The following is a 19,044-nucleotide window of genomic DNA, read 5'->3' as shown; positions in this document are numbered from 1 at the left end:
TCGGTTTAGAACTTTGATTTCCCCCTCATCCTTGTCTGTTTCCATGATAATCTTGAGTTATGATTACTGCCTACCTCACTGAGAGGTCAGCCCATCTTCATTACCGAAAAACAAATCCAGGATCACTGTCAAAGTGGGGGAAGGTAAAGGAACAGTCTGGGGTTAGCCAGGTGAAGCTATGAACTGTGTTGTAGGAAATAGAGATTTAAAAACCCTCCAGTATATCCAGCAGAAAACAACAGAAGAATAAGTGGTTACAAAAGCTGCCAAATTTTCCAGAATCAGAGGAAAAGCAGGAACACCCAGGATCAGAGACGGATTATGGGGTGGGGGAGCTATACCAATCAGAATGGCGGAGAACTGAAATCAAATAAATATTATCCAACCTGAACATTCGGGGGGAAGCTATTGGAAATCGTCGAGGGTCATTTGACAGAAAATGATTTGCTCTCTCAGTGAGAATGGGTTATGGTCCCTGTGGATTTAAGGAATGCTCAGGTTTGTTGTATATTTTGCAGTCGAGTTGATAACCACGGTCAAAAAGGAAAGTCATCCTCAGTGTGTAGCTCTGTACTCATTCAGAAAAAAACAAAAACTACATGCAGGTGGGACACAGAAAGCGGAATGAAGAATGTAATAACAAATCCAATGTTTACCATGTCCGAAGGAACTGGTATTTATTTTTAATTCTAAATAGATCCTATGCTTTGGAATCCGAGAATGTACACCTGACCGTTGCACTTGTCTGTCCTCATAGGGACACCTCCCCCCCATCCAAAAACAGCACACCCCACTGCAGATTACAGCTTTGAACCGAGACATGGATGGAATGAGTTGAAAGATGGTGGATAAGATTAAAACGTTTAAAAGGGATGGGTATATAAACAGGAAGGATTTAGATGGATATGGGCTAAACGCTGGCAAATGGAACGAGGTTAATTTTATATACCTCAGTATTGAGGAGTTGACAAAGGTGCCGTTTCTGTATTGCATGATTTCATAAGAAGACAAATATTCCTCAAATCTTCATCACTCCTGTAATTGGAAAAATCAATCCGTGCTCCTCAACAGTTACCCAAGCCAACAGCGGATTCTGGACATTCAACAGTCACAGCTAGCAGAATCTTTACCCCACACGGTGTAAAGGAGATTAACCAGCTCAAAGCCCTTTTACTCCCTAAAGTAGGAAGGAGGAAATGCGCTGCTATCAATATAACTGCACAAACACAGATACACGCAGGAATGTGAGAACACTGGTTTTATGAGATCCACTGCACTGACTGACCACGATCCATTGAAGTTCTATACTTGCTGACATTTCACATCATTCCTTTCCTCAAGATAGCCTCCAGTCTAAGATGCAATTCAGGAGTTCGAAACATTTGACTCAGCGTAATCATGTAAAACAATGAAACATCAGAACTTTTAAAATGTATAATTTAACTGCACGATATTTCATTGTCACCCTCCTGCCGTGGCATGGATTTACGTTTCCCAGTTGCTGATGCAATCCCGTTCTGGTATAATCTAGTTCCAAACCAGGCTCAGACGGGTCATTTTAGCTCCTCACAAAGTATTCTAAGTTATTTTTGGGATATATGGTCAGCATGGACAGGTTGGACCGAAGGGTCTATTTTCGTGCTGTACATCTCTATGACTCTATGGCAAGGGCAGCAGCTACTTAGGAACACCACCAGCTTCAAGTTGCCCTCCAAGACACTCACCACCCTCACTTGGAAATATACCGGTATTCCTTTACAGTTGTTGGGTCAAAATCCTGGAAATCCCTCCCTATCGACACTGTGGGTGAACTCACAGCAAGTGGGCTGCAGCGATTCAAGAAGGCAGCTCAGCACCATCTTCTCAAGAGCAAATATGGATGGGCTATCAAGGCTGGCCAAGCCAGAGACGGCCAAGTCCCACAAATGAATTTTGAAAACCCAGAGAATCTGACATGTTAGTGTGGGACCAATGTTCAATATTTTCAAACTGTAATGACATTGTCAGTCTCTCTTGCTTTTCCAGGCTTATAAAGTCAACGTCAGTGCTGTGCTAACACAAACTGGCTGCCGGGAACACACCTAACATGTCTGCCTGACACATTTGGCTATGGAATTCTGTCCGCAAGGGAGAGAGGGGTGTCAAAAGCCATTTCCATGTCTGAATCCTGTGTGGGTCTACCCCATCCCTAAATCAAGTGTTTATCAAATCCCACTCTGACGTGCTGGGAGTTCAAATTGTGTGTTGTCTACAAATAAAACAAAATAATGCACCTGCAAATAAACAAAGCTGTAGGATGTAAAGTTGTGTGTTTGTTGGTGTCATTGTAGTTATACAGGATTGAAGATAAATAAGACAGTGCGAGATAGACAGCACTGTAACCAGCATGGAGATAGTGCCATTATAAAAGGAGTTGAGATTGTGGTGCTGGAAAAACACAGCAGCTCAGGCAGTATCCGAGGAGCAGGAAAATCGACGTTTCGGGCAAAAGCCCTTCATCAGGAATCCCTCGACTTCAATCTCCAGCATCTGCAGTTCTCACTTTCGCCCCATTATAAAAGGATATTAATATCTTCAGTGAATGGGGAAAACAGAGGGGAACGGTGTTCAAAGTAGGCAAATGGGGAGTCACCTGAAGTAGTGAAGTTTATGACTTCAAGACGTAATGGTCGGCATGGACGGGTTGGACTGAATGATCTGTTTCCATGCTGTACATCTCTATGACTCTATGACTGTAAAAGGAAACGATCACAGATCAATTAAAATGTCTCAGTGCAGACTAACAATAATCTGATACGTTTTCCTCACTGTCCCATACGGATTCCTGGTATAATAGGGAACACATCATTTGTTGGTGGAACGAGCAGGTTAACTTCCTGTGAGTTAACCTCTCTCAATTCCCTTTCCAAGTTATCTCTGCCGAGTCAATGTTTAAATCTAACACTGTCCTGATCTGATGCCATTTGGAAATTCGAATCTCCTTCTGTCCCTTCCTGCCTGGTGCTCACTGTGTGAGGGTCTGCCTGTTTCTCTCCCATCTTTCAGAACACATGGAAACCTCCACATACAGGAGTTGAATCCTGTCTGGCTCAGCTCATTGTTAAGTTGGTCTATGATGGGTACTTTCTCCCTTGATTTCTCCCCTCTCATATCCGGTTGTTCTGTATAAAAATAATCCACTCCCCTCAATTCTATTCCAGTCTATAACACACTCTCGCGTTTCTAGTATTCTGTGTATAAACCAGCCCGACCACTTTGACGACTTCCAGTCTGTAACTCACTCTCAGGTGTCTGTTTTTTTTATGCACAAATCACAACAAAACCCTCAGTTAGATTCCAAACTGTGACTCAATCATGGCCTTCCATTGTTCGATATACAAACCATCCTGAATTCCTCAATAGGATTCCAGTATGTAACTCACTCCCATGTATCTGTGGCAATTTATGTAGACCATCTCAAACCCCTTGAATAGATTCCAGCCTGTAAATCACTCCTGGGTATCAGTTATTCTACATATAACCCTCCTCAACGCCCACAAGTAGATTCCAGTTTGTAACTCACAGTTGAGTATCTGTTCTTTTTATAAATAAACCTCCTGATCCATCAATTCGATTCCATTCTGTAACTCACACTTGTTTATCGGTTATTCTAAATAAAAACCATCCCAAAACCTTTGATTAGATTCCAGTCTGTAACACACTCCTGGGGATCTGTTATTCTACATATAAACCACCCGGCATCCCTTGATAAAATTCCAATCTGTAACGGATTTCAATTTATCCATGGCTCTCTACATAAACCACCTCAAAACCTCAGTCAGACTTTGATCTGCAATTCATGGCTCGGTACGTTTTATTCTGTAGAAAAACTACCATGAACCCAATCGATTCGATTCCAATGTGTAACTCACTTCCATAAGTCTGTGCTTCCTTTTCAGAAACACCCCAAATGGTGCAAATGGGGGTAAGCAAAGTGCAGGAAAACGGGTCAGCATGGACCAGTTGAATCGAAGGACCTGTTTCCGTGCTGTATGACTCTATAATTTCTATCATCTCGATAACTCACTCCTGAATAACTATTACTCTGTATAAAAACCACATTGAACTATTCAGTTCGATTCCAGTCTGTAACACAGTCCTGGGTACCTGACACACTGTGTATAAAGCATCCCGATACACTTACAACTCATTCCCAGGCATCAGTTACTGGATGGATGAATCAACCCCCAAAGCTCGATTAGATTCAAATCTGTAACTCACTCCCCGGTATCTGTCATTATGTATACAATGTCTACCCCCGAACCCCACATCACCCCATCCCCCACTCCCCACCCCAACACCGATTAGATTCTTGTCTGTAACTCTCTTCTGAACTCTATGTTATTCCATATATAAATCGTCCCGAACTCAATTAGATTCCTGTCTGCACTCAATCCCCGGTACCTGTAACTCTCTGTGTAAGTCCACACGGAACCCTCAATTAGGTTCCATGCTGTAATTCACTCCTGGGTATATGTTATTTGATACATAGACCTCCTGAACCGACACTGAGTGGAAGAGTGAGTGAGATTGAGTGAGAGAACGTAAGTGTGCATGTGTGTGGGTGTGTGAAAACGTGTGAGTATGGTAGCGTGTGAGTGTATGATCATGTATGTGTGAGTGTTTATGTGTTACTGTTTGTTTATGTATGTGTTAGTGCATGTATAGGTGTCAGCTCATGTGTGAGATTGTGTCTGCATGTGTGAGAGAGTTAGGATTCCAGTATAAAATCATTGACACTCAAACCTTTCACTCAGATGGACACACACACACACAGAGAAATAGGCACATTTGATGGAAATATAAAAATAGAAGATGGACATGGAGAGTTATATCTGGGAGTCACACTAGCAGCAAGAATATTCTGAGACAGAGCCTCAGCTAATAAATCCACGATCTGCCCAGTCCTCTGTGTCGGGCTGGGGGGTGGGTGTCAGAGAATCTTACATGTTAGTGGGGGACCAATGTTCAATAATCACAAACTGTACTGATGTTGCTCGTCTCACTTGCTTTTCCCTCTTTGTAACGTCCATGCTAGTGCTGTGCTTACATGAATTGTCTGCCGGGAACATACTGGTATAGATTGTGTATGGCAGAGCGTGACAGTGAGACTGAGTATGGGAGAGAGTGGGATTGTCTATGAGAGAGTTGGCAAGATTGATGATGAGGAAGAGTGACATTGTGACAGAGAGAGACAGTGAGACTGTGCATGTGAGACAGAAATAGTTTCTGTATGAGAGGGAAACATGGTGAGACTGTGTATGAGAGAGGGTGATAAACTGGTATAATGTATGAGACAGATGATGACATTCTGCATGAGAAAGAAAAATAGTGAGATTGTGCATGAGAGAGCGAGTATTGGGTTCTAAGTTAGTCCACATGTAAAGCACACCAATCCCCTTGATTACATTCCAGTCTGTGCACCATTCATGAGTATCTGTTCTTCTATAAATGAGCACCACAAAACCCACGATAAAATTCCAATGTGCAACTAACTTTCAATCATCTGTTATTCTAAATATGAATCACCCCGATCATCTCTATAAGTTTCCAGTCAGTAACTCACTCCTGGGTATTTGTTATTCTATGTAAAAAACCTCCTCGAATCCTTCCACATATTCCAGCCTGAGTCTCACTCTCAAGTATCTGTGATTCGATATATAAAAAGCTCAAACTCCTCTATTAGATTCGTTCCCAGTATTGGTTAGTCAATATGTGAGCCACACATTCAACTATACGCCGATCTGTAACTCACTCACTGGCACCTGCTACTCTGTCGAGAAAGTAGCCCAAATCCCTCAGATGGATTTCAGTCTGAAACTCACTCCCTGTTGTGTTCTGAAATACATAGACTCGCTGAGACCATCGATGAAATTCCAGTCTCTAACTCAGTATAAACTGAACGGGTGAATATTAAATTGGGAGCAGGAACAGAGAAAGCTGGAGTTTAATTTCCACTCCATTCTGTTTCTCCAGAAACATTAATTTGATGGAGTGCCGCGGTTCAATAAGGCAGCTCCCTCCCACCTTCTCAAGGGAAGATGGGAATGGAGGGATAAATGCTGGACCCAGCCAGTGATGCTCACATCCCATGAACGAATGAAAACAACAATCCCTTTCCCTTCCTGAACACTCACTACCCCTGCAGACTGAGTCTGCAGACACAGCAAGGCTGCCTCATTTCCCTCGTCCCATGTCCTGGTCATAATTGGCAAATCATCCTAATATTTGATGACACCATTACGTTAGCTTTCTGTGATTTCTGTACACGGATCCAGAAAATAATGTGTAATACTGGTGTACAAGAGGATATGACCCACGAATGCAGGGCACCGGTCATTCCCTCTCCCTCTCTCTCTCTGTCTCCCTCTCCCACACACATAAACACACACACTCACATACAGAGTTACTGAGGGGCCAGGAATAACAGAGGAAAATGAGCATTTTCAGATATTAAAGCTCTGTTAAACAATCCCGGGAGTGGTTGATCGGGACAGTGTGGAGAGAGAGAGACAGCTTGACTCAGTATCTAATCCTGTGCTGGCCCTACCCTTGGAGGGGTTGATGGAGATACAGTAAAGGCAGCTTCATTGTGTATCTAACCCCATCCTTTCCCTGCCCTGAGAGTGTTTGATGGGGACAGTTTGTATCATAGGAACAGGAGGAGGCCATTCAGCCCCTCGACCCTGTTGCATCAGTCAATGGCATCATGGTTAATGTATTGCCTAACTCCACATTCTTTCCTTTGGCCCATATCCCTCACTGAACAAAAATGTATCTCTCACTGATTTAACCTGAACAAATGATGCAGCTTTGCCCATTTACCCAGTCTATCAATATCCCTTTGTAATGTTAAGGTACCATCTGCACTGTCTACAATGCTGCCTAACTTTGTACCTCACCCTGTGCTGTCCCTATCCTGTGTGTGTGTTGGGAGGTACAGTGCAGATGGATCTTTACTCTGTATATAGCCCCATGATTTGCCTGTCCTGGGAGTGTCCGATGTGGACAATATGGACAGATCTTGACTCTGTATCGAACCCCATTCTCCCCAGACTCTGCGAGATTCAGGTGGAGAAATTGCCGCTGTTCACATAGTCTGTATCTAACCCAGTGATGGAACTGCCCTGAGTGTATTTGATGTGAACAGGATGGAGGAAGTGGGAGATTTGATCAGTATCTACTGAACATGGCCTGGGAATGTGAAAAGCTGCAGTGTGCAGGGAGGTTTACTCTCATCTAACTGTATTCTCTACCTGACCTGGAGATTTAAATGGATACAGTTTAAATAATGTTTTACTTTGTCTGAACCCTGTACTCCCGCTGCCCGGGACAGTTTGCTGGGAACACTGTTTAACCTCTGCGATATGGATCCTATGAAGACTGATGGGAGACAACGTAAGTGGAATTGTCAGGGTTCAATTTCTTCACGTGGATGAGAGAAGGTCTCCAATTGGATTTGTGAGAACAATTCATGCCCTTGGGACTGAAGGGTCAGTAACAGAATGAAGACACCATTGGCTCAGTGACAGCAGACAAGATAGAGGGGAATGAGAGTTTCAGCTGGAGGCAGGTACAGGTACACACAAAGGAATCTGAGACACAAATTTTATACACAGAAGGTTTTGGGTGTGCGGAATAATTTGCCAAAGTCTGGTATAGTCACAACATTGTTGCCAGGGTTGGAGAGTTTAAGCTAAGGGGAGAGGCTGAACAGGCTGGGGCTGTTTTCCCTGGAGCGTCGGAGGCTGAGGGGTGACCTTATAGAGGTTGACAAAATTATGAGGCGGATAAATAGATAAAGTCTTTTCCTTGGGGTCGGAGTGTCCAGAACTAGCGGGCATGGGTTTAGGGTGAGAGAGGAAAGATATAAAAGAGACCTAAGGGGCAACAATTTCACCCAGGGGGTGGTACGGAATGAGCTGCCAGAGGAAATGGTGGAGGCTGATAGAATTGCAACATTTAAGAGGCATTTGGATGGGTATATGAATAGGAAGGGTTTGGTGGGATATGGGTCGGATACTGGCAGGTGGGGGAAGATTGGGTTGGGACATCTGCTCGGCATGGAGGTTTGTATCCTCACTGATCTAACCTGAACAACTTTGCCCATTTACCCAATCTGTCAATATCCCTTTGTAATGTCAGGGTCTGTTTCCATGCTGTAAATCTCTATGACTCTATTTAAAAGGCATCTGGATGGGATTCAGACAGGGAGGGTTTGAAGGGGTAAGGGTCAAATGTTGGCAAATATAACTAGATTAATTTCAGTTATCTGGTCAGCAGGGACGAGCTGGAATGGAGGGTCTGTTTCTGTGCTCAGCCCCTCCGAAATCCTGATGAAGTACTTTTGCCCGAAACGTCGATTTTCCTGCTCCTCGGATGCTACCTGACCTGCTGTGCTTTTCCAGCAACACTCTGATCTAAGCTCTGAAATGCACTCTTTCAGAGTTCCATCAACCTCATACCATGCACTTGAAGGCACTTCTACTGCCTTCCGAAAATACACAAAGCCAACACACCAGGATGTCCCATCATATTAGGCAATGGGATCCGATGTGGGAACCTCACTGCCGATGTCAAATGCATCTTGAAAGCCATGAGGCAGGGTACCCCCAGCTTCTGCCACGACAGAACATTGGGACACAGGCAGATTTCAACCTCACACCTTCAAGGCTGAATCTGAGCTGTGGTGGCATCTATTGTTAAAGATTTACCTGAGAATTTAGCTATTTGTACATACTGTTTACATATGAAAGAATAAAATCTAACATGGTATTTCTAAAAGTATACAGACTGAACAGACAATGCACTTTTATTTTTAAATATGTCATTTCAGTGGCATCACCCTGTAATTTTTTGCTATAAATTCTGTGTCGTATGATGTTAGGCTCCACAACCACCTGATGAAGGTACAGCGCTCCAAAAGCTAGTACTATCAAATAAGCCTGTTGGACTATAACCTGATGTTGTGTGATTATTTAACTTTGTCCACCCCAGTCTAACACTGGCAACTCCAAATCTTTATTACATATTGTTTACACTAACTCACACGCAGTTCAGGTCAGTTTAGCACAATGACCCTGTTCCTCTTTTTGTGAGGTTCCCTGTGTATATTAACAGAGTTAATGGACCCCGAGATGATGAGTACATTCTCCTTATCCTCTCAGTTTAAACAGTTGAACATATCAGTTTGAAGCCAGTGGAAGAGGAGATTGTATTTTTCTGTACAATTTCAGTGCAGAAAGTTCAGCCATAAACTGTCTTCGCATAAGTGGGGGTTGAATGCAATTCTCACTGAGCAACATTAATACAGCAAACACAATTCCGAGTTACTGTTATCAATTGGTTAAGGAACTGGGATGAAAAAAACCACTTGTAGTGTGGTGCCGTGACTCAGTTTGTTCACTTGCCGACATCATAAACAGCCCACCAAGATTTCACATCGTAGTGGTTCCTGTGTATTTTACCAAATGCTTGGTTGTTTCAAAATCTCCCAAGTCAGTGTTGCTCGTCAGTCAACCATGCGTCCTGTTTGAGCCTCAGCCTGTTTTGGTGACCCTCGTCTGATAGGAGAAAGTGAGTACTGCAGATGCTGGAGATCAGAGCTGAAAATGTGTTGCTGGAAAAGCGCAACAGGTCAGGCAGCATTCAAGGAGCAGGAGAATCGACGTTTCGGGCATGAGCCCTTCTTCAGGAATAAGAAGGGCCTGAAGAAGGGCTCATGCCCGAAACGTCGATTCTCCTGCTCCTTGGATGCTGCCTGACCTGCTGCGTTTTTCCAGCAACACATTTTCAGATTCGACCCTCGTCTGTTCCCTGGTTTAGTTCCTCCAGTGGATATTGTTTCTTCCGAACTATTCATTCAATCTGGAGTTTCCTTCCTGCGTTTGACAAGAACTTCTGCTTGTACTCCTCCTTTATTACGCCTCGTTCATTTCCAGTTTGTTGGGAATAACGAGGTGGGCCAGGAGACATGGCAGGCTTGCCGGGAAATGTTGCAGTGATGGCGCAGACACCAATAGCTGTTCACCCTAATTCTCTGCTGTCAACATTCATTCATTCCACACCAACAGGAAATACGTCATTGCACTCCTGTCGTTGTGGTTCGCACTGTGAGTGCGGTTTCTTTTCTTGTGGATTATGAATTCTATTTAGAACTCGAAAGGATCATAATATTTGGAGGAAGTAATGACTCCTCACCTCAAGCATAAGTTTAGGGAACTTTATTCGGAGAATGTGAGTCTAATCCCACACATGCTACCGAGAGGGCAGAAAGCCTGTTAGCTGGTCCACTCTCAATTTGTCTCCGAATGTCAGACTTTTCAAAGAGCAGAAATGGGAAATGAGGAATATGGGCAGACCGAGAGTTCGAGAATGTGAAAGAGGGTCAGGTGCATGCACAGAGAAAGAAAGAAATATGGAGACGCATATTGAGGGAGATACTGAAAGAACCAATTCTCCAATCGACATGGCTGCTGATTGACAGAAACAAATAATAAAAAAGGTAACTATTAAGCACAGCCTTTCACCATCTCCGAGCAACGGAAGGATTCTTACAGCCAACAAAGTCATTTTGAATTTTCAACATTGATGGTTGTAAGCTAATGAAAGATTTTGGTAAATATCCTGACAGGGAAAACTGATCATTTTACCAAAAATACAATACAGAAATATCTAAGTAACCTCGCTCCGCCGATATGAAGCATTAACTCTGTTTCTCTCCACTGTCGTACTAAGTTTTTCTATCAAACCTTGGTTTTGGTTCCGATTTCAAACATCTGCAGTCCTTTGTTTCATGTTATTCTTAACAACGTTTGAGACAAAACCAATGACCTGACGGCTTCAGAAAATCGGTCAGAAATACTGTTAGCAAGATATCTTTGCAGAACGCATCGCCCATTCCCTGACCAGGAATCACCGTTTCCCCCTCAGAAAATGCACCAACTCCTAACCGTGAGATTAAAAGGGAAGGCAACAGAAGCTGTCGCATTTATTCTCAATGAAACCACTTATGCATTTCATTTTGGTTCATTTTCGCTGCACATTAGTTTCTCGTTGTCTTCGAGGTTTTTTTAACACAATAGGAAAATACCATTCGGCCTATCGTGCAGTATGGCTCATCAGATAGCCATCTGTTTTCGATCCAGTGTCCAGCTTTGACAGGATACTTTGTGTATTCTGGTGCTTTCAACGCAAAATTCAGAAAAAGATTATCCCTGCGATCTTAAACGAGACAACAATGGGAGTGAGTTATATACCATCATACTGAAGTGAAATCCCCTCGAGCAACCCATTCACATTTTCATCCATAGAGTGAGTCACAGACACACGTGCCCGGAGGTGGGGGGAGGAGGGCAGAGGTTTCGGGATTATACCAGCTCCTTGTACTTCAGTACCGCTCTCCACCGACTTAAGACCAAGCCCCACCCCGCCCCCTACACCCCACCCACACACACACACACACACACACACACACAGAAGTTTCTCCGACAAAAGGCAGCTTCAGGCGCAACTAAAGTCAGTTTTACAGACAATGAGAGACGTTGCGTTGAGCTGGAATTTAAAATGGACAATTGCCTCACATGCAACTTTCAAATTTGAAAACACACTGATCCAAAGTCTGCAGCTCCTGAAAATCTGTCGCACATTGAGGTGCATTACTACCAAATTCGAGACCCACTGATCCAATCCCTGCAGTACATTGCACACAAATCAGGAAGGATTCGAACCACCAAAAGTCAGAGGCATTATCCATTACGTCACTGGCCCAACGGCAGCTGGAGGTACGACAGGTAGTCGATATGAAATTGAAACATGGACATCGGGGTAAACAGTATTCACAAGGTGAACAATCAGTAAAAAATAATTATCGTCACTGTTTCACATCGGATGTCCCACTTCGTGAAGCAATGTCTTTCAATAGCCAAGGAAACATATTTGCCCTCAGGCACCTGCTTCCGGGTCGCCTGAGCCTCTGCCGGAAGTTGCCATCATTTTATTCACAGTCAGTCCGCGATTTTTTGATTCACTCCAGTGAAATATCTTTTCATACCTTGCGTCATGACCTTTTCCAGTCAAGACCCTGAGCCAGTCCAGAGAGAAACCTCTGTTGGTTTGAATCCCGCGATGGAGAATCAGACGAGATGAACAGCGCCTTTTAGTGGTGGAATCCCTTCAGTGCAATCTCACGCTTCAAAACCTGTTCTTTACATTCCTGCATTGCACCTACTGACCAACATCAGATCACCACAGCTCCACTTTCTTTACTTTGAAACCCAAGGCGATCATATGAAGCGTTTGCAAAATTGAAGAGAGAAACGTTGTTGCCGAAGGTGGTTATGAAGGGATGGACAGGCACAAGGGTGTGTACAATTCAGGTCGCTTTGGATATTGTCAGCATTACCAGGGGCCCGTGCTGAGGAGTCAAAGTTTGTATCGTCCAGACATGGATATAGTTTCAATTCAGGGAATGAAGGTTTAATTCTCTTCATGTGAATTGTCTGACTGAAAACGCATTCCTCGTTTCACACAGAAGACATACCGGGATCCCTCCAGAATCAGCCCAGTGATTGCTTGAACCATGTAGAAGGACAATGACAGCGGACAGATACAATAGTGACCCCTTCAAATCTCCCTCCAATCATCTCACCTTCCTGAGTTGGAAATATGTTGTGTTCCTTCAGTGTCTCTGGGTGTAAATCCAGGAACTCCCGTGCTTGCAGCATAATGGCTGTACCTCCGTGTGAAGGAGTTCAATGGTTCACAAAAGCAACTCATCTCCTCCATCTCTGGGGGATTTAGGGATGGACAGCGAGTCCTATTCCATTGAGTGATATCTTTATTCCAGGAATGCGTTCCTAAATGTGGTAGGTTCCAATCGGTAGTAAGTTTGGAAGTGGAGCAGGGAAGTGAAATTGACGTGAATGACAATGATGACTGGGATGCATGAGGCAGGAAGTGAGTCTGCATCTGGTGGTGCAAGGCTCAGTGTCACTGCTAATGGGTTAGCCTTTACTGCAAACTGTTTACATTGGCTCACACACCATTCCTGGTCAATTCATGGCAATGACACTGTTCCTCTTCGTGTGAAATTCCCTCTGTGTGTATTAAAGCCGTCAATACGCCCCAAGAGGATGAAAAATGTTCCCTTTGTCCTGTCAGCTTAAACAGATACAAATATCTGTTTGAAACCAATGCAAGAGAAGATTGCCCTTTTATGTGTCTTTGCATTGAAGAACGATCAATCGTGAAATGTCTGGTTTTGCAGAAGAGGGGTTTGATTGCAAATCACACTGAGTAATATTGATACAGAAATGTATTTCCGAGTTACTGTGGTCATGTGATTAATGAACTGCACATATAGACGTTGCTTAGTTATTTAAAACCCCTCCTTGGTAAGCAGCTGACCATAGGATCCTATCGCAGTTGCGCCCGCTTGTTGTATTGAAAGCTCGGAGGTTCACCTTTTATTAAGTGTCGTGTTGCTGATGAAGCGACTCAGCTTCCTGTCTGAGTTCGAGCCTGTTATGGTTTGGCAAACCCACTCCTTTTTCCTGGTTTAGTTCCAGCAGTGCATGTTGTCCTTCCTAACCAATACGCCAACCTAGAGTTTCTTACTGCTGTTCCAAAAGCACTCCTTCTTCTCCTCCACTTTTATTCTCCCTCCTTCATTCCAAGTTTGATGGGAATAACGACGTGAGGCAGGAGACACTGCAGAAAGGCCGTGGAATGTTGTGGTCATGGCACAGAAACCACGAGTGGATCACCGTCATTTTCTGCTGTCGCCATTCATTCATTTTACAGCATCATTAATGTTTCCACGTTCTCCTATAGTTAGTTTATTTTCCTTTGGATAAGAAATGCAACTTTAATTTCGAAAGGGTTACAATGTTTTGAGGAAGAAATGGTCCCTTGTATCACATCCAAGTGTCAGACGTATTATCCGTAAAATGTGAGCCATGTTGTGCAGTCTCCTGCCAGGTTCCAGAAAACCTCTCAGCAGCTCCATTCTCAAACTATCCCCGAACGTCAGGCTTTTCATAGAGTAGGAATGGGAAATGAGGGATATTGGCAAAAAAAGGATCAAAGAATATGAAAAAGGGTGAGGTAGATACACAGAGATAAAGACAGAAAATTAGAGGCCCATCTGGAGGTAGACACTGAGCGAATCAGATCTCGGGTCGACATGGCTGCTAACTGGCAAAAAATAAAATATTTTGATAACAATCCTCATTCGACAGATAAAACTGACCATTATCCCGGCATTGTGGTCTAGAAATGAAGAACTAATCTGGTTCTGTCATTGTGTATCATTGTCTCTGTTTCTCTCCACAGATGTTGCCAGGACTATTCAGTTTGCATGTCAATTCTTGTTTTTGGTTCAGATTTCCAACATCTGCATCTCTTGGTTTTCTGTTCAACTTTAAAACCGATGTTCTGCCAACTTTGGAAAAGTGGACAGAAATATTCTTACCACGATGTGTGTGCAGAACAAAGCACGCATTCCTTGACCGGGAATAGAACCCGTGTCACGGCAGCGAGAGCGCCAAATGCTGGCTACTAGACTACAAGGGAAGGCAGAAGACGCCCTTACATTTATCCAGAAAACTGAATTAGTGACTGTATGAGAGCATGAGTCAAGCAGTTCATCTGAGGATGTAAATCTTCTCATTCCTGTTGTTGACTGAATGAGCGGTAACCATGCCTTCTGCTTGGACGCTCGAATATGTGAACTGCTCCAAATCATGACTGCGGTTTTCTGGTTTTGGTTCACGCAGGTTTAGAAATGCTCGGGTCCAAATGAGGCGTTTCAGAGCCTACTTTGGGATACATTTGACAGAGATGACATCAGGTAACCAATGTTCGCTGTGACCCGAGCAAATGAGAGCTTACCTTGTCACTGAACCAGGATGCCTTCACATGTAAAGCAAATGCGATAGTTTTGGTGCAGAAAGGATCAGTGCTGGTAACTGTACCCTTAAAATGGACGGCGGGAGAAGATCTACAATTCGACTCATATCGTTGACCCAGGAGGAGAGAAACTTAGTTGAGAGTGTGGTGCTGGTCAGGCAGCATCCGAGCAGCAGGAGAACCGACGTTTGTTTTCGGAGCGTTTCATCATCTCCAGCCCTCACTTTATCCGAGGAGAGAAACTGAACGAAGTTTGACCCAGCAATTAATGGGAATGGTATTCCTTTTCACCATGGCAGCAGATGTGGGCTAGCAAATTCAAAGCCAGGTTTGCTGATGGGAACAACCAGCAGGAACGCTCCATTCCCACCAATCTACCTGTCCCATGGGAACAAAGTAGCTCCTGCCTGGTTTGAACTAGAGATGTTTCGGGTGTGACCCAAATGGAATAACGAGGTCACAACCGAGCCATCGAGCCAGCTGCTCTTTATCCAACACTGACATTTCCGTTCCGAATAGACCAATGTTGGCCAGGGTTATTAGCATGATTGAAAAAAAAGGATATCACGTGAAAATGCTCAGGAAATACTGACAAACAGGTTGCCAGGTTTGCCGAGTTTGGAATGTAGGGCGAGGCTGAATAGGCGCGGGCAATTTTCCTTGTAGCGCCGAGACAGAGGAATGTTCATAACTGCACTCTTAAACAGGTTGGCCAGCAAGGCTGTAGAAATCGCCACATATTCACAGCCACAGCGCAGTGACATTTGAAAAGAAATTCACGCAGCAGTTATTTGGAATTATACTTCTTTTCACCACTAGAGTAGTGATGGGCGAGTAAATGCAAAACAAGGTTTGCTGATGAGGCTGCAATAAAGCCCCATCGATCACCATCTGGAAAACTGTCGCCCTTAAAGCGGGAACAACAATATTTCTGCTCAGCTCTGAACGCGGCCACTTTCTGCAGAAACTGATGCTTCCACTCTCCAGAAAGGTATCAGGGCCCGCCGACTGCATTCTTGAAAATAGTAATTATCTGTGCTGGAAACATCGACCTATATTCTGAACAAGGAAGAATGTGTATCGAATAAAACCGTACACAGCAATTAATTGGACTTGCATTCCCTTTCACGACAACGGCAGGAATGGGCAGGGACATACAGAGTAAGGTTTACTGACCAGGTCAGAAAGCAATTACCTTCATCTATGTTCACACACAAGCCAATCGTTTTTACTGCCTGGATATTTGAAGGACCGATCCTTCCCATGGGAGGTGAAGGTGATAACTGCTCCCCCGCACAAACACAGTGGGGCCAGAGACCTGATCGAGCTGTCCCCCAGCGGTGATTGCGTTGTTCAGAACAGATTGGTTTTGCCGTGCGGAACTGAAACTCAGCGCCATCACCCAGAGACACGGTGTAACAGCCGCCAGCAGATGTGGAGGGGTTTGGGGCGGATGAAGACCCAGTCTGGGAAAAAAGACTGGGTCCTAAATTCAGGGGGAATGAATGTTACAGGGAGAAGACTGGAGAATGGGATTGAGAGCGATATTAGCCATGATCGAATGGCAGAGCAGACTATGGGCCGAAAGCTCTAACCGTCATCCTATACATTCCGGTCTCTGGGCATCTGGTATCTAAGGAAATAGAAACAGAGTTAATTGTTCATTTCCAAGTTTTTCGGTCATAAATGGGCAAAGTGAGAGATGGGACAGATCTTATACAAATTTAAAAGCTGGGAAAATGGTTGGAGAGGAAAATAAAATACAAGAGAATAAAGTTGGAAGTCAGAAGATAGTCAATAAAAAGGAAGACTGTACAAATCCAGAGGGAGATGGACATGCAAAAAGAAATGTCACGAGTCCCGAAGTCTTAACACTTTTCCTTTCCAAAATGCAAGCAGACCTGCTGAGATTTTCAGCAATTTCATTTGTTGGTTCCGAAACAGAAGATGGGAGTGATCCTGGACCAATCAGCTCTTCCATGCTCTGGGGATGTGAGACTTACCCGTTCACCCAGATCACTTCTGTCCCACTGTGAAACCTCACAATCCTGCCCCACCCCCACCCCTGTTACTGACAATAAACTGTCCATTACGTGAACCCCCATGAGCACACAAGATCATTTTCCGTGTGAATTGTGAAACGTTCAGGCGAGTTCCCCTCGATTTCCGTCAGAACGGTCTGAATCACTTCATTTTGGTTCAGGACCATTTGACATTGAGCAGTCACTGTCAGATCCCGTCCCCCCAACAAGTAGACATTCGCGTTCTGTGTCTCTGAGCACTCTGTTTGGTGGACGTTTGGAGTGGAACCTGACGTTTTGAAAGAGACACAATTCATCGTATATTCGGCCGCACTGATAAACTTGTCTCTGGCACTTCCAGGAAAGTGGAGACAGCTTTCACTCAGAAACCGACGTGTGATCAAACACAGTCGGATCCACGTGTCAAAAACGACCCCTGCACTGGGTTGCAATCCTGCAAGTGGAGCAGAGGGCTGGATTTCTTTAAAGGAGTGAAAGGGCCCATCGTGAGGCTTGAACCTACGGCCCTGAGATTAAGCATCTCATGCTGTACCGACTAAAGTAGCTGGGCCTGGCTCACGATTAATTAGTGTGTCATTTCATACTGAGCATATTTCACCTGGCATTGCAATTTGCAAGGATCCAGTTCATTCCTCCCAATCACAAATGTCATCATCCACACTTTCCATTTCTCAGCTACTATTCGTTCAGAACATTATTATCTATTTAGCACTTGTCTCTGGATTTAAGATTCAATATAAATATTTTCATATTTTTATCCTCATCTTTAGGTGGCCGGAATGATACCCAATCACTCTGGCAGACGTTAAATCAATTGGGAAATTCCCTAAGGAAACGCAATCATTCCTGTTTCGGGTGTAAGGAATCCCACCTGCTGCCGAGACAGAGTCCTCACAGTCAGCACTTTCTCTATCCTTCCTGCCAACAACTTTCCCCACTTCTTATTTGCGAGACAGGAGTTTTGTTTATGAAACACTCCAAGGACAGGAATAATCTTCTGAAGCCATTCTCAATTTAAAGTGGAATTGTTGTCCTTCTCACACGGGAAGAGCCGTTCCTGGGGAAGGATTTTCCATGTGCTGTGTCCCAGGGCTGAGCAGGAAGCCGGTGGTTGAAGCTGCAGTAGCCGCTTTCTGTTGGCAGCGGGGCCTTGGAGAGATTGGGGCCACATCCAGCTGCGGACTCTGCTGAGTTCTCGTGGTTGCAGTGTCGATACATGGTTGGTCTCAGTGCTTGAACTGAAATCATTGAGGCTCGGTGCGAAGGGCAGGCTCGAACCACCAAACTTGCAGCCAAACGTGCTGACTATTTGAGACACAGAAACTGGCACCAAAGTTTCCACATATTCATCGTAAAGCAGTGCAGATGAGGGGGCTCCGACAGCGAAGTGTCCCACTGTTTTCAGAGTCAGTCTGGATGAGAGGCCTGACCGGCTGCAAACGCAACAACGAAAATGTACAGGGCCTGCTAAGTTCCTCTGCCTGCAGAAGAACAGCTGCGATCTTGGTAGCGGTGGGATTCGAACCGACGACTCGATAGAGACTGGAGCTTAAACCCAGCGCCTTAGACCACTCGGCCACGCTACCCTACAGGCAAAGAGCGCTCAAAATTGTCATTACTAATGTTTCAGCGTCGCTTCACTTCAGCACGAACAGATCGTGCATTCAGTAACGAACGTGGTGCAATTTAGAAAGTATTTGAAAGGGTTTGCAAGGTTTGCACTGTTTGAACAATAGCACGAAGCTGAATAGGCTTCGACAGTTTTCCCTGGGGCTTCAGGGCTGAGGAATGGCCTTACAGAATTTTAAAAAGTCATGAGGCAGACGGTCAGAGAAAAGAGTCAGGGTCTTACATAAATTCATACAGTTTTTGAGCTCAAGATTTCTGCATGAATGAATGCAGTTTTTGAGCAAAGTACAAAAAACTGCATGCAAGTACAAATTCACCCACAAAATATATGTGTGCATGTGGGTCTTTGTCTGTCTGTGTGGGTGTGTCTGTCTGGGGTGGGGGTTGTGAGTGTGAGAAAGTGTGTGTGTGTGTGTGTGTGTGT

General features: G+C 44.3%; 1 non-coding gene across 1 annotated transcript; it reads right to left on the bottom strand.

Moving 5' to 3' along the window:
- Positions 1 to 18,495: 18,495 nt before the first annotated feature.
- Positions 18,496 to 18,577, bottom strand: trnal-uaa (transfer RNA leucine (anticodon UAA)). Its single transcript has one exon. It is a non-coding gene; the product is annotated as a tRNA-Leu (tRNA).
- Between the last annotated feature and the right edge of the window lie 467 nt (positions 18,578 to 19,044).

This window comes from Chiloscyllium plagiosum, unplaced genomic scaffold, assembly GCF_037043375.1.
Source record: "Chiloscyllium plagiosum isolate Xiang-an unplaced genomic scaffold, Cpla_swu_hap1 HiC_scaffold_24, whole genome shotgun sequence".
Taxonomy (NCBI): Eukaryota; Metazoa; Chordata; class Chondrichthyes; order Orectolobiformes; family Hemiscylliidae; genus Chiloscyllium; species Chiloscyllium plagiosum.
Note: the sequence above shows the minus strand (reverse complement) of the source record. Positions and strands in the feature narration are given on the sequence as shown.